The 12,500-nt window shown below is 40.9% G+C and overlaps 1 protein-coding gene across 1 annotated transcript in view; it reads left to right on the top strand.

The window, feature by feature from the left end:
• The window catches only part of LOC123508300, a 43,454-nt gene extending 41,368 nt beyond the window's left edge, over nucleotides 1-2,086 (top strand). Inside the window, exon 5 of the mRNA XM_045261888.1 lies at nucleotides 1-2,086. This exon is cut by the window's left edge and continues 463 nt beyond it. The gene's annotated coding sequence lies outside the window, so the exon portion shown is untranslated.
• Nucleotides 2,087-12,500: the final 10,414 nt, after the last annotated feature.

Genomic DNA, 12,500 nt, shown 5'->3' with positions numbered 1-12,500 from the left:
TGTCCTGGGGAGGTATTGGTGTTGGCGCGGCTCTTTCATCGCCGCCGCCGCCGCCGCCGCCTCCTGCTTCAATAAACGTGACTGACAGCAACACTTCACCTGACGTGTGGTTGCCGACCTGAGCCTCACGTCACCTTCATGCTTCCACCGGTGATTTCCTCTCGGACCTCACCACTTTAGGGCCTCACCGAGCACTCCACCAACGCTCCATCCCTCCGCCCTCCACCACCTCAACCATGGAGGAGAAAAAGGCGGAGGCGGTGAGAGGAGGTTAACCGCTTGGAGAGGCTCCTGTAGTGGGTTTTGGACTCAGACCAGGTAGAGACGAGAACACAAAACACTTAACCCACTCAATACTCCTGAAAGCATCCTTCACCTGAGCCGCCTGGATGAGGGGCCGTGAAGGGCGCGATATTGCAATAGACACCTGAAGAAGGGAAGGGGCGAGATGAGAGGCAGGTAGTGAGGAAAGAAGACGAAAGGATGAAGAACTGAGAGCATGGAGGAGGAGGAGGATGAAGTGAAGTTACTGAAGGCTTGGTAGGCTTAATCATGGTTCCCTGTCTGTCTCTACCACTAACTGGGACCATCTGAGCACCTGTTAATAGAGGGAGATTAGTGAGGTGGTCAGGTGCTTAACTATCTCAAGTACCCAAGGCTTTAAAAGGTAAGAATAGTACCTATTTTTTACCAGAAATTAATGAGCAACAGGGAAAAGGGAAACAAAAGAGGGCATTGAGGAAAAAAAATCATGGGTTGTGAACTCAAAATTATGGCTTCCTAATCATGGTTTGTTTGTTTTTGTTTGTTTGTCAGGGAAAATGGAGACAAAATAGCATAAATAACGAAATGAGAAAAATCATGCGTAGTGAACTCAAAATTATGGTTTCCCAATTTATTTATTTATTTTATTTATTTATTTATTTATTTATTTATTTATTTATTTATTTATTTTTTTTTTTTTTTTCGTCGAGGGAAATTTACTAGTTTCCCTGGACGTGTTGATGGAAGTGCAGGTTTCATTTAAAGGGAAATTCAAGTATCTGGCAACAATTTTTTTTTTTTTTTTTTTTCTGCACAGTTTAAAAATCATGTATGCTCTCCCTGTTCTTTTCTTCCACCGATTTAGAAAAGTTTATAACGCTAACGAGGACACTACGCGGAAGGACACAAACACCTCAGTAGTTTGAAGAATACATTAACACCACAGTAAAAGCTTAAGACGAAAAAAGAAAAAAAAGAAAAAAAACTATAAACATCCATGAAATAAACCTTGAAATTCACCACAGAAAAAAAAAACCTGAAAATACAAATCGAAACAAAATTCACGAATCATTAAATCTTAGTCGACTGAATCATTTATCAATTAATTTCACTTCAACTCTGAAAAATCACCCAAGGACACCTGTGATTAAAACGGGGCCAAAACTGCAGCTTAATTAACGCAAATGATAGCAGGTGCTCTGCAGGTGTTGCCTTAATTGCTCACGTCATTCAGGTACCAATACCATGCTAACTAGGCGGCAGGTGACAGGTGACGGGTGACAGGATGGCCAGGTGAGAGAGCGTACCTGTGTTATCAAAGGTAAGCATGAATGACTCAAATCTACAAGGGATAAGCGAGATAATGAGACAATAAGGATGAAACATGAAACCCTTAAGCCACACACACACACACACACACACACACACTTCTATCATAACAGAGAAAGAAACAACGAACCACTAACTAATTTTATGAGTTTTTTCCCGTCTTTTTCCCCATCCTTTCCTATCTCTTCCTTTTACTTTCCTCCTCACGAATAATTTTCCTCATTCCAATTTTTTGAGCAAGTTACCGCGAAGACCTCAGAGCGACACAAAAAACAGAAAACGGGAAAATGAATCTGGTGTCTTCGTTTTCCTCTTTCCCGGAGAGAGAGAGAGAGAGAGAGAGAGAGAGAGAGAAAAAGTTCTCCAATATGCAAATTTTACGTAAGAGTTTCAGATATAGGAAAAGGAAAGCAAGCAACCACCCAACTCTCTCTCTCTCTCTCTCTCTCTCTCTCTCTCTCTCTCTCTCTCTCTCTCTCTCTGTCTGTACAAGCATATCACAAAATTACACTCGTATTTACCCATAACCACGCACAAATTGACTCTCCCTCGCTAATTAACAGGTGAGGAGATGAGTGTGTTTACCTGAGAGCAACTTACGAAGAGATGAGAGACGCGAGTACTAGAGAAACGTTTTTCAGCTGAGCCACAAACGTTTCCAAGCTGAGCCACAAACGTTTCCAAGCTGAGCCGCAAACGTTTCCAAGCTAAGCCACAAACGTTTCCAAGCAGAGCCAAAAACGTTTCCCAGCTGAGCCGCAAACGTTTCCAAGCTGAGCCACAAACGTTTCCCAAGAGTTTTCGATCCCATGCACAAAGAATCGTTTCGTCTACCAGGGGAGTTTTTGAAGTTGTGTGTACATTCGTTCGTTCGTTCATTGATTCGTCCGTTTGATAGTGTGTTTATTGATAAGATGTGCTATGTTTGATTATGTGTGTGTTTTTCGCTTTGTTTTCACTATGAATGTGTTTGCTTTTATGTGTGTGTGTGTGTGTGTGTGTGTGTGTGTGTGTGTGTGTGTGTGTGTGTGTGTGTGTGTGTGTGTGTGTGTGTGTGTGTGTGTGTGTGTGTGTGTGTGTGTGTGTGTGTAGTCTAGTCCTCTTTCATGCATGCTTTCATTCATTGTTATAATAATTGTCCATATTATTATTATTATTATTATTATTATTATTATTATTATTATTATCTTCATTATTATTACTACCACTATGAATATCACAGGCATAAATATATTTTTGTACCTACGTCGTGTGTGTGTGTGTGTGTGTGTGTGTGTGTGTGTGTGTGTGTGTGTGTGTGTGTGTGTGTGTGTGTGTGTGTGTGTTATGTAGGTTAGTGCAATGTTTGATGGCCACACTGGTTTTGTCATTAGTAGTGTTACCTTTATAAAGTGTTCGATCCTGTTCAGGTGTCACCCATCGGTCTACCTGCCTGCCTGTCCCTGTCTGTCTGTCTACCTGTGCGTGAGTGAAGATCCGCCCTCTCTCCTCACTGGTTCATGTATCTCATACGTGTTTCCGAATCTTGAAGGCTAATAAAGATTTTTTTCTCTTTTTACTTTGTGTATTAGTATCCTAAAGTATGAAAACACAAGGTCTCTCTCTCTCATCTTTTCCCTTTTTTTCCTTCTTCTCTTTCTTCTCTCTCCTCTTACTCTTCCTCTTTCTCATTCCTCCTCCTCCTCTTCCTCCTCAGGTAACACCGGTATTAATCTTCCTGTCTTTGCTTTTTATTTGTTCCTATCTGTCTGCCTCTCTCTCTCTCTCTCTCTCTCTCTCTCTCTCTCTCTCTCTCTCTCTCTCTCTCTCTCTCTCTCTCGTAAATTGAGCATTTGTAGCCTGTGAAAACAACATGGGGTCTTTGGTACAATATAATACAGTTTTACAACAAGAACATAAGATACACAGCAACAAGCCGTCAAGTCTTTACGTGGCAGTTCCCTTTACTAAACTCAGCTATTTTAACCCATCATCCTCATCTATTAGTTCGTCTTATCTTCTTTTATAGTTCCCTAATGGCTCACCACTAACAACCTGATGACCGAGACCACTCCATTCATCAAGATAAGTTTTAATGAAGGTGTGTGTGTGTGTGTTTCACTGTTTTGATCTGCTGCAGTCTCTGACGAGACAGCCAGACGTTATCCTACGGAACGAGCTCAGAGCTCATTGTTTCCGATCTTCGGATAGGCCTGAGACCAGGCACACACTACACACCGGGACAACAAGGTCACAACTCCTCGATTTACATCCCGTACCTACTCACTGCTAGGTGAACAGGGGCTACACGTGAAAGGAGACACACCCAAATATCTCCACCCGACCGGGGAATCGAACCCCGGTCCTCTGGCTTGTGAAGCCAGCGCTCTAACCACTGAGCTACCGGGCCGTGTGTGTGTGTGTGTGTGTGTGTGTGTGTGTGTGTGTGTGTGTGTGTGTGTGTGTGTGTGTGTGTGTGTGTGTGTGTGTTGCCGGCCTGATTTGCAGATGGATAAATTAATAAACAAACTCTGTCTACATATTTGATTCATGAAGCAACAATTTCATATATTTTTGCAGGTGTGAGATTGGTTTGCTTAATGTAACAGGAAGGTTTGTATTGTTAAGAAAATGGATGCGTTTTCTGTTTCCTGAGTTCCAAGCCCGAACAGACGAGGAGGCACTCAAGAAGAACGTGACAAAATAAAAAAATAAATAAATAAAAGTATCGCTTGACAGGATGTAATATCTGGAAGTGAAAGGAAAGAAGTCAAAAAAGAAATAAGGATAATGTTCATGTTGCAACCAGGAAAAGGAGGAAGAAAGAGACGAGAATGAAGAAAAGGAGATGAAAAAGTAGGAATAAATTAGGAAAAATAAAGATAAGCAGGAAAGCAAGTACCAAGATTACAGAAACAAAACACGTAAAAATGAAAAGAAAGGGACGAGAATAACGAAACGAAGAAGGAGATAAGAAAGTAGGAGGAATAAATAAGGAAAAATGAAAGTGCAGGTACCAGGAATACAAGAAGCGATCACCACCAAGGCAGATGAACGATGAGGCCTGACCACAGAGAAAAACACGATACGGTGCGTCATTCCAAGACCAGCAGTGGCCGAGATTAGCAGCAGATCACAAGAGAAGATGCTCAGGTGAGAAGGAAGATCACGGGAAGCAGGTGACGTGGACAAGACAGACACCACAGCCTTTACCTGTCTGTCTAGCTGTCTGTTAATCTTCCTAACAGTCTGTCTCTATCATTCCATTCGTCTGTCTATCTATCTATTAGTTGTCACAGTTGCTACATGATGATGATGATAACGACCTAAATCCTGATGATGATCTTGATTGCAATAATAATAATAATAATAATAATAATAATAATAATAATAATAATAATAATAATAATAATAATAATAGTAATAATGATAATTGTTGTCCTGTTTATTTTTCCTCTGTTTTCCTCTCACCAAAGACAGAAAGAAACACAAAAGGAAAGCAAGAGGAAACACGAGGCGAACACAATGAGGTAACAACAAACAAGACAAACAAACGTAAACAGTCACATAAAATAATAATAATAATAATAATAATAATAATAATAATAATAATAATAATAATAATAATAATAATAATAATAATGATAATAATGATAATAATGATGATAATAATAATAATAATAATAATGATAATAATAATGATAATAATAATAATAATAATAATAATAAATAATAATAATAATAATAATAATAATAATAATAATAATAATAATAATGATAATAATAATAATAATAATGATAATAATGATAATAATAATGATAATGATGATAATAATAATAATAATGATAATAATAATAATAATAATAATAATAATAATAATAATAATAATAATAATAATAATAATAATAATAATAATAATAATAATAATAATAATAATAGCACCACAATCACCACCACCACCACCACCAACAACAACAACAACGACAATAACAATAACAAATTAGCCAATTATAAAACCTGCAATACAACTAATCCACACACACACACACACACACACACACACACACACACACACGGTAGCTCAGTGGTTAGAGCGCTGACTTCACAAGCCAGAGAACCGGTGTTCGATTCCCCGGCCAGGTGGAGATATTTGGGTGTGTCTCCTTTCACGTGTAGCCCCTGTTCACCTAGCAGTGAGTAGGTACGGGATGTAAATCGAGGAGTTGTGACCTTGTTGTCCCGGTGTGTGGTGTGTGCCTGGTCTCAGGCCTATCCGAAGATCGAAAATAATGAGCTCTGAGCTCGTTCCGTAAGGTAACGTCTGGCTGTCTGGTCAGAGACTGCAGCAGATCAAACAGTGAAACACACACACACACACACACTCTCTCTCTCTCTCTCTCTCTCTCTCTCTCTCTCTCTCTCTCTCTGACACATTATTCACATTAATCACGGACATTAGAGCAAACAGGAAGTAATCAGTCGGCGGATTAATCTGGAAGAAGGCTGGAGGTACAACACGTGACACCCAGAGAGAGAGAGAGAGAGAGAGAGAGAGAGAGAGAGAGAGAGAGAGAGAGAGAGAGAGAGAGAGAGAGAGAGAGAGAGAGAGAGAGAGAGAGAGAGAGAGAGAGAGAATGTGATTACAATTACTAATCATATTGTAGGTGGCTTATGTGTTGTGGAATGAAGCGGGACAGACAGACAGACAGACAGACAGACAGACAGACAGACAGACTACGATTTTTTAAAAGTTAACTGTTTCCTTCAAATGCTGTAGCGATTATTATGAAAACCTCCTTGACTACACCCAAAACCTCCAATAGAGCCTTTTAAACACCTGAAAAAAAAACTAATAACTTCCATTAGAGCCTCTAAAATAAACTTCCGCTACACAACTGAAAAACCTAATAACTTCCACTAGAGCCTCTAAAACACTAAAACCTTACCCTGTACACCTCAAAAACCCATATAACTTCCACTGGAGCCTTTTAAATCCTTGTAACTTCCCCTGTACGCCTGAAAACGCCAATAACTTCCACTAGACCCTTTTAAATCTTAGAAACTCCTCTTACACACCTGAAAAAACCTAATAACTTCCACTAGAGCCTCTAAAACACTAAAAACTTCCCCTACACATCTGGAAAACCCCAATAACTTCCACTAGAACTTCTTAAACCACCACCAGAACCACAACAACCTTCAAAACCCAAAAAACTTCCACTAGAGCTTCTTAAACCATCACTAGAACCCAAAATCCAAATAACATCTAGACTATAAACTTTAAACACTAACCAAAACACACCGCAAGACTTGAAGAAACACCCAGAACGGAGAGATATACAGACAAACAGACAGAGAGGAAGGATCATCACACCTTCATCTCAATGCCAAATGAATCACCTGTAGAAGAAGGCGGCGGTGGAGTCAGGAAGTGTCAGTGGGAAGGATGTATATCGCTTCCAATCTTGACGTAATTATAGTTTGCTCGGAAGGCAGAGAGGTGGAAAGAAGCGAAGGGGAGTGAAGGGATTGAAGTGCTTGGAGGAGTGATGAGAAAAACCGCGTCTGGATGGATTAGTAAAAGGGAAAGAAGGAATTATATTAACGTGTTTGAGTTAATTATTATTGTTGTTACCAAGGCTGTGTTGAGACTGTCTGTGAGTAAGGAGTGTGGGAAGAACTATTTATTACTGTTATTTTCTCTTCCCTTTTTTTCTTCTTTCTTATTCTATCTCTTCTTCGTCTCATTCCTTCTTTTTTCCTTAATTTTCTCTCTTCTTTCATTTTCTCCTTCTCGTTTTCTTTTTTATAAGCGTTTTTCTTTTTCGTTTTCTTCCTCCTTGGTCTTATTCCTCCTTTTCCTTCTTTCTTCTTCTCGTTCTCCTCTTCCTCCTTCCTATTCTCCTTTATCTCGTCTTATTCCTTATCCTCTTTTATTTTCCCCTCCTCTTTCTTCTTATCCCTTTTCTCGTTTTCCTTCTTGGTCTCATTTTCTCCTCCTCCTCCTCCTCCTTTTCTTCTTTTCGTCCTCCTCTTCCTCCTTTTTCTCCTTCTCCCTTAATCTAATTCCTATTCTTCCCCCTCTTTTCTTATGAATCCTCTTCTTCCTTATTCTCCTTCTTCTTAATCTTCTTACTCCTCCATGTCCCAATCCTTCCTCTTTTCCATCTTCTTCCTTCTTCTCTTTCTTCACCTTCTTCCTCCTTATCTTCCTCCTTCTCATTCCTCCTCAGCTAACATCAGTATTAATCTTCCTGTCTTTGCTTCTTTTATTTCTTCCTATCTGTCTGGTTGTCTGTTTATTCCTCTCTTACACACACACGCACACGCGCACACGCACACACACACACACACACACACACACACACACACACACACTCTCTCTCTCTCTCTCTCTCTCTCTCTCTCTCTCTCGAAACACAAATAATGTTATGTAAATCTTATCGCGCGCATTTCAACACGAATTTGGTAAATCGGCACCATTTCAAACCTGAGCAGACGCTTTCACTCACTCACTCACTCTCTCTCTCTCTCTCTCTCTCTCTCTCTCTCTCTCTCTCTCTCGTAAAACCACTTTTAGGTGGCTGTTGACAGAGAAAAGAGCAAATAAGAGAGGAAAATAGGTGAAAGAAGACTATAAAAATCTCTCTCTCTCTCTCTCTCTCTCTCTCTCTCTCTCTCTCTCTCTCTCTCTCTCTCTCTCTCTCTCACGTGGACGAAAAGTCTGAGTAAAGCTGTTAGATGTCGTCTCTCTCTCTCTCTCTCTCTCTCTCTCTCTCTCTCTCTCTCTCTCTCTCTCTCTCTCTCTCTCTCTCTCTCTCTCTCTCTCTCTCTCTCTATTACATCCTCTTCCTAGTCACTTTCTTCCTAATACCAATATACCCACCTTCTTTATCCTCTACTCCCCCACCTCACCCTCTCACCTTACCCTATCCCAGCAGGTAATGACTCTGCCGGCTTACCTGTATATATGTATGTATGTATGTATGTATTCGTCACCTACCACCAGGAAGTAACACCCAACACCCAACACCCAACACTCAACAACAGCACAGAAGTTTTAATCCCGAGTTGCAAAGGTGGAGAATACATGCAGCGCTCTCCGAATCAATGTGAGTCACGTTTCCAGTGATCCACGTGAGCCGACTCGTTAACTCACCTGCCTTCGGGGTGAAATGAAAACCGTATGAATATAACAATAGAATGAGTGAGGATGAGCACTGTGTTGGGAGGGTGTTGGAGGGCAAGGCACAGGGGAAGTATAAGTAGGGAGATCGTTGTAGGTGTGAGGGGAAAAGGGAAGGGAAAGTGTGTGTGTGTGTGTGTGTGTGTGTGTGTGTGTGTGTGTGTGTGTGTGTGTGTTCACTGTTTGATCTGCTGCAGTCTCTGACGAGACAGCCAGACGTTACCCTACGGAACGAGCTCAGAGCTCATTATTTCCGATCTTGGGATAGGCCTGAGACCAGGCACACACCACACACCGGGACAACAAGGTCACAACTCCTCGATTTACATCCCGTACCTACTCACTGCTAGGTGAACAGGGGCTACACGTGAAAGGAGACACACCCAAATATCTCCACCCGGCCGGGGAATCGAACCCCGGTCATCTGGCTTGTGAAGCCAGCGCTCTAACCACTGAGCTACCGGTCCGTGTGTGTGTGTGTGTGTGTGTGTGTGTGTGTGTGTGTGTGTGTGTGTGTGTGTGTGTGTGTGTGTGTGTGTGTGTGTGTGTGTGTGTGTGAGCATACAAGCTAAACATGCAGTCGAGACACACAGACATACACAGACATCAAGACTTTCACAACAGACACGAGAGAAATGACAGATATAACTTCACACAAACACACACACGAGCAGCAAACTACACAAACAACCTTTAACAATGTGCGAAATACGTGAATTTCCGCTACACTCATTTCCTAAACCACATTAAACCTAGGAAGCGAATAAAGACTAAGCTCTATTGAGGACTGAGACACGCAGTTAAGACGGGATGACGAATGGGACACGTGGAAAGGAGAGAAGAGGATGAACTAGTGAAGAGGACAATGATGACGGAGGTTAGGGGGAGGAGTGTTGGGAGACGAAAGAATAAGAAGGAGAGACGTAACATGGAGTGACATGAACAGGCTGGGAGTTGATGATGATGCAATGGAGAGAAGCAGATGGAGAAGGATAACTCGAGCGGCTGACCCTGCAATATCGTAGGATTATGGTCGCATGAAGAACGAACGGTACAGATGTAGGATAAGGAATGGTACAGATGCAGGATAACAAATGGTACAGGTGTAGGATAACAAATGGTGCAGATGCAGGATGACAAATGGTGCAAATGCAGAATAACAAATGGTACAGATGTAGGATAAGGAACGGTACAGATGCAGGATAACAAATGGCACAGATGCAGGATAAGGAACGGTACAGATGCAGAATAACAAATGGTACATACAGATGCAGGATAAGGAACGGTACAGATGCAGGATAAGGAACGGTACAGATGCAGGATAAGGAACGGTACAGATGCAGAATAAGGAACGGTACAGATGCAGGATAAGGAATGGTACAGATGCAGGATAAGGAAAGGTACAGATGCAGGATAACAAACGATACAGGTGCAGGATAAGGAACGGTACAGATGCAGGATAAGGAACGGTACAGATGCAAGATAAGGAACGGTACAGATGCAGGATAAGGAACGGTACAGATGCAGGATAAGGAACGGTACAGATGCAGGATAAGGAATGGTACAGATGCAGGGATGTAAATATACCCCATTGTCGAGTTCAGTGATGCCTTGCTATTCTTCCAGTACCATTGAAGCTTGTTAGTGACGAGGTGTACACGAGGCAATCATGATATATATTTGACATCATTTATTCCCGTCTACCATCCTTCTCTTCTCTGTCACTCTCTTACTTCCTTCATATCTATCTTTTCACGTTTTAATTCATTCGCTATTGTTGTTTTATTTCTATCTTGAATATTTTATTGATGTTATCTTCACGTTTTTGGCGATAAGAGATCAGTGGGTTTAATTTTTCAAGGTGAAGGATCAGGATTATCTCATCTCTTATCTAACCTAATCTAAACTAATCTCTAACCATAATCTAACCTAATTTTAACCAAACGTACCTATCCTTCTCTAACCTAACCTAACTAGCAAGCCACTCCCTAACCCTAACCTATCCTAACGCATCTATCCTAGTCTAACCAAACCTAACCTAACCTAATCTAACTAAGCTAACAAACCACCCCAATCCTAACCTATCCTAACGTATCCTAATCTCACCTAACCTAGACAAACCTAACTTATCCTAACCTAATCTATACAAGCTAATAAACCACCACTTAACTCTAACCTATCCTGACGTATCCTAAACTAACCTAACCTAATCATCCCTAACCCTAACATATCCTAACGTATCTATCCTAAACTAACCTAACATAGACTAACCTAACTTATCCTAACCTAACCTAACCTAGCGTACCTATACCTAACCTATCCTAACCTAACCTAACTTGACATATTTTGAGGGCATTGGCGTGTCTACATGATCCCTACGAGAGGTCAAAAAAAGGATCCCCACATCGACAATGGAAAAATAAATGATAAAAACAAAATAAAAAACATTCATTAGACAACCAACATTCGTCTTTGATCCTCGAGGCTCTTCCAATGAATCCCCATGAGAGAGCAACGCGTTTATTTGATCCTTTCTGCCGCGTTACAGAGAATTCAAGTGCTTACATAAACAGACCATTTCCTCGCCAGCTTGACCGGGTTATTGCAGTGGTGGTGGTGGTGGTGGTGGTGGTGGTGGAACAGGCTCAGTGATATAGTTGTCAGTGTTCAGGATGTGAGGAAGCTTTTAAAAGATTATTTATTGAATTACTTGGAGTGGATAGGTAAAAATATATAGGCATGTTGGTGAAGATACTGGAGGAGGAGGAGGAGGAGGAGGAGGAGGAGGAGGAGGAGGAGGAGGAGGAGGAGGAGGAGGAGGAGGAGGAGAGAATGAAATAAGTAAATAAAACAGACAAGAGAAAAAAAAATGGGGAGAGGGAGGAAGAACAACAAAAACAACAACAACAACAACAACAACATCAAAAGGAGGAGGAGGATAACGGAGGAGAGGAGACGGTAAGTAAATAAAACAAATAGACAAGAGAAAAAAAATGAATAAGAGAAAGTTGAGAGAGAGAGAGAGAGAGAGAGAGAGAGAGAGAGAGAGAGAGAGAGAGAGAGAGAGAGAGAGAGAGAGAGAGAGAGAGAGAGAGAGAGAGAGAGAGAGAGAGAGAGAGAGAGAGAGAGAGAGAGAGAGAGAGAGAGAGAGAGAGAGGGCTGGCAATATGTTTGAACTCACAAATAAAAATAAAAAAATTAATAAAAAATATAGAGAAAAATAAATAAAACTGGAATAGAGAAAAAGAAAAGAAAAGCTGACAACACCAATCCTTTCCACAAATAAAAAAAAAGAAAATAAAAAAACAATGAAGAGAAATAGAACAAAAAATAATAAATAAATATATAAAAACAACATTACTCGTTCATATAGTTTACCTGCCGTGACATTTAACAGGTGAGATCAATGTGTACCTCCTGAGCTCCCTTGCATAACAGCGCAGCCTTGTCACCTGAGCTACCTTCACCTGGCTCACCTCGCAACACCTCACCTTGCCCAGACACTCACGGTAGGTCGGAAAGGGTTACCAATCTGACGACACAAGACCACAGAAATTATGATACACTCTCTCTCTCTCTCTCTCTCTCTCTCTCTCTCTCTCTCTCTCTCTCTCTCTCAGATTATACCTAGCTTTTTTTTATTTAATTGTTTTGTTCACCTATTCATTAATTCCCTATTGTTACTTTATTCTATTTTAAATATTAAGTTGTTGTTGTTGTTGTTGTTATGTTTTTTGGGGG

The sequence above is a fragment of the Portunus trituberculatus genome, chromosome 24 (assembly GCF_017591435.1).
Source record: "Portunus trituberculatus isolate SZX2019 chromosome 24, ASM1759143v1, whole genome shotgun sequence".
Classification (NCBI taxonomy): Eukaryota; Metazoa; Arthropoda; class Malacostraca; order Decapoda; family Portunidae; genus Portunus; species Portunus trituberculatus.
Note: the sequence above shows the minus strand (reverse complement) of the source record. Positions and strands in the feature narration are given on the sequence as shown.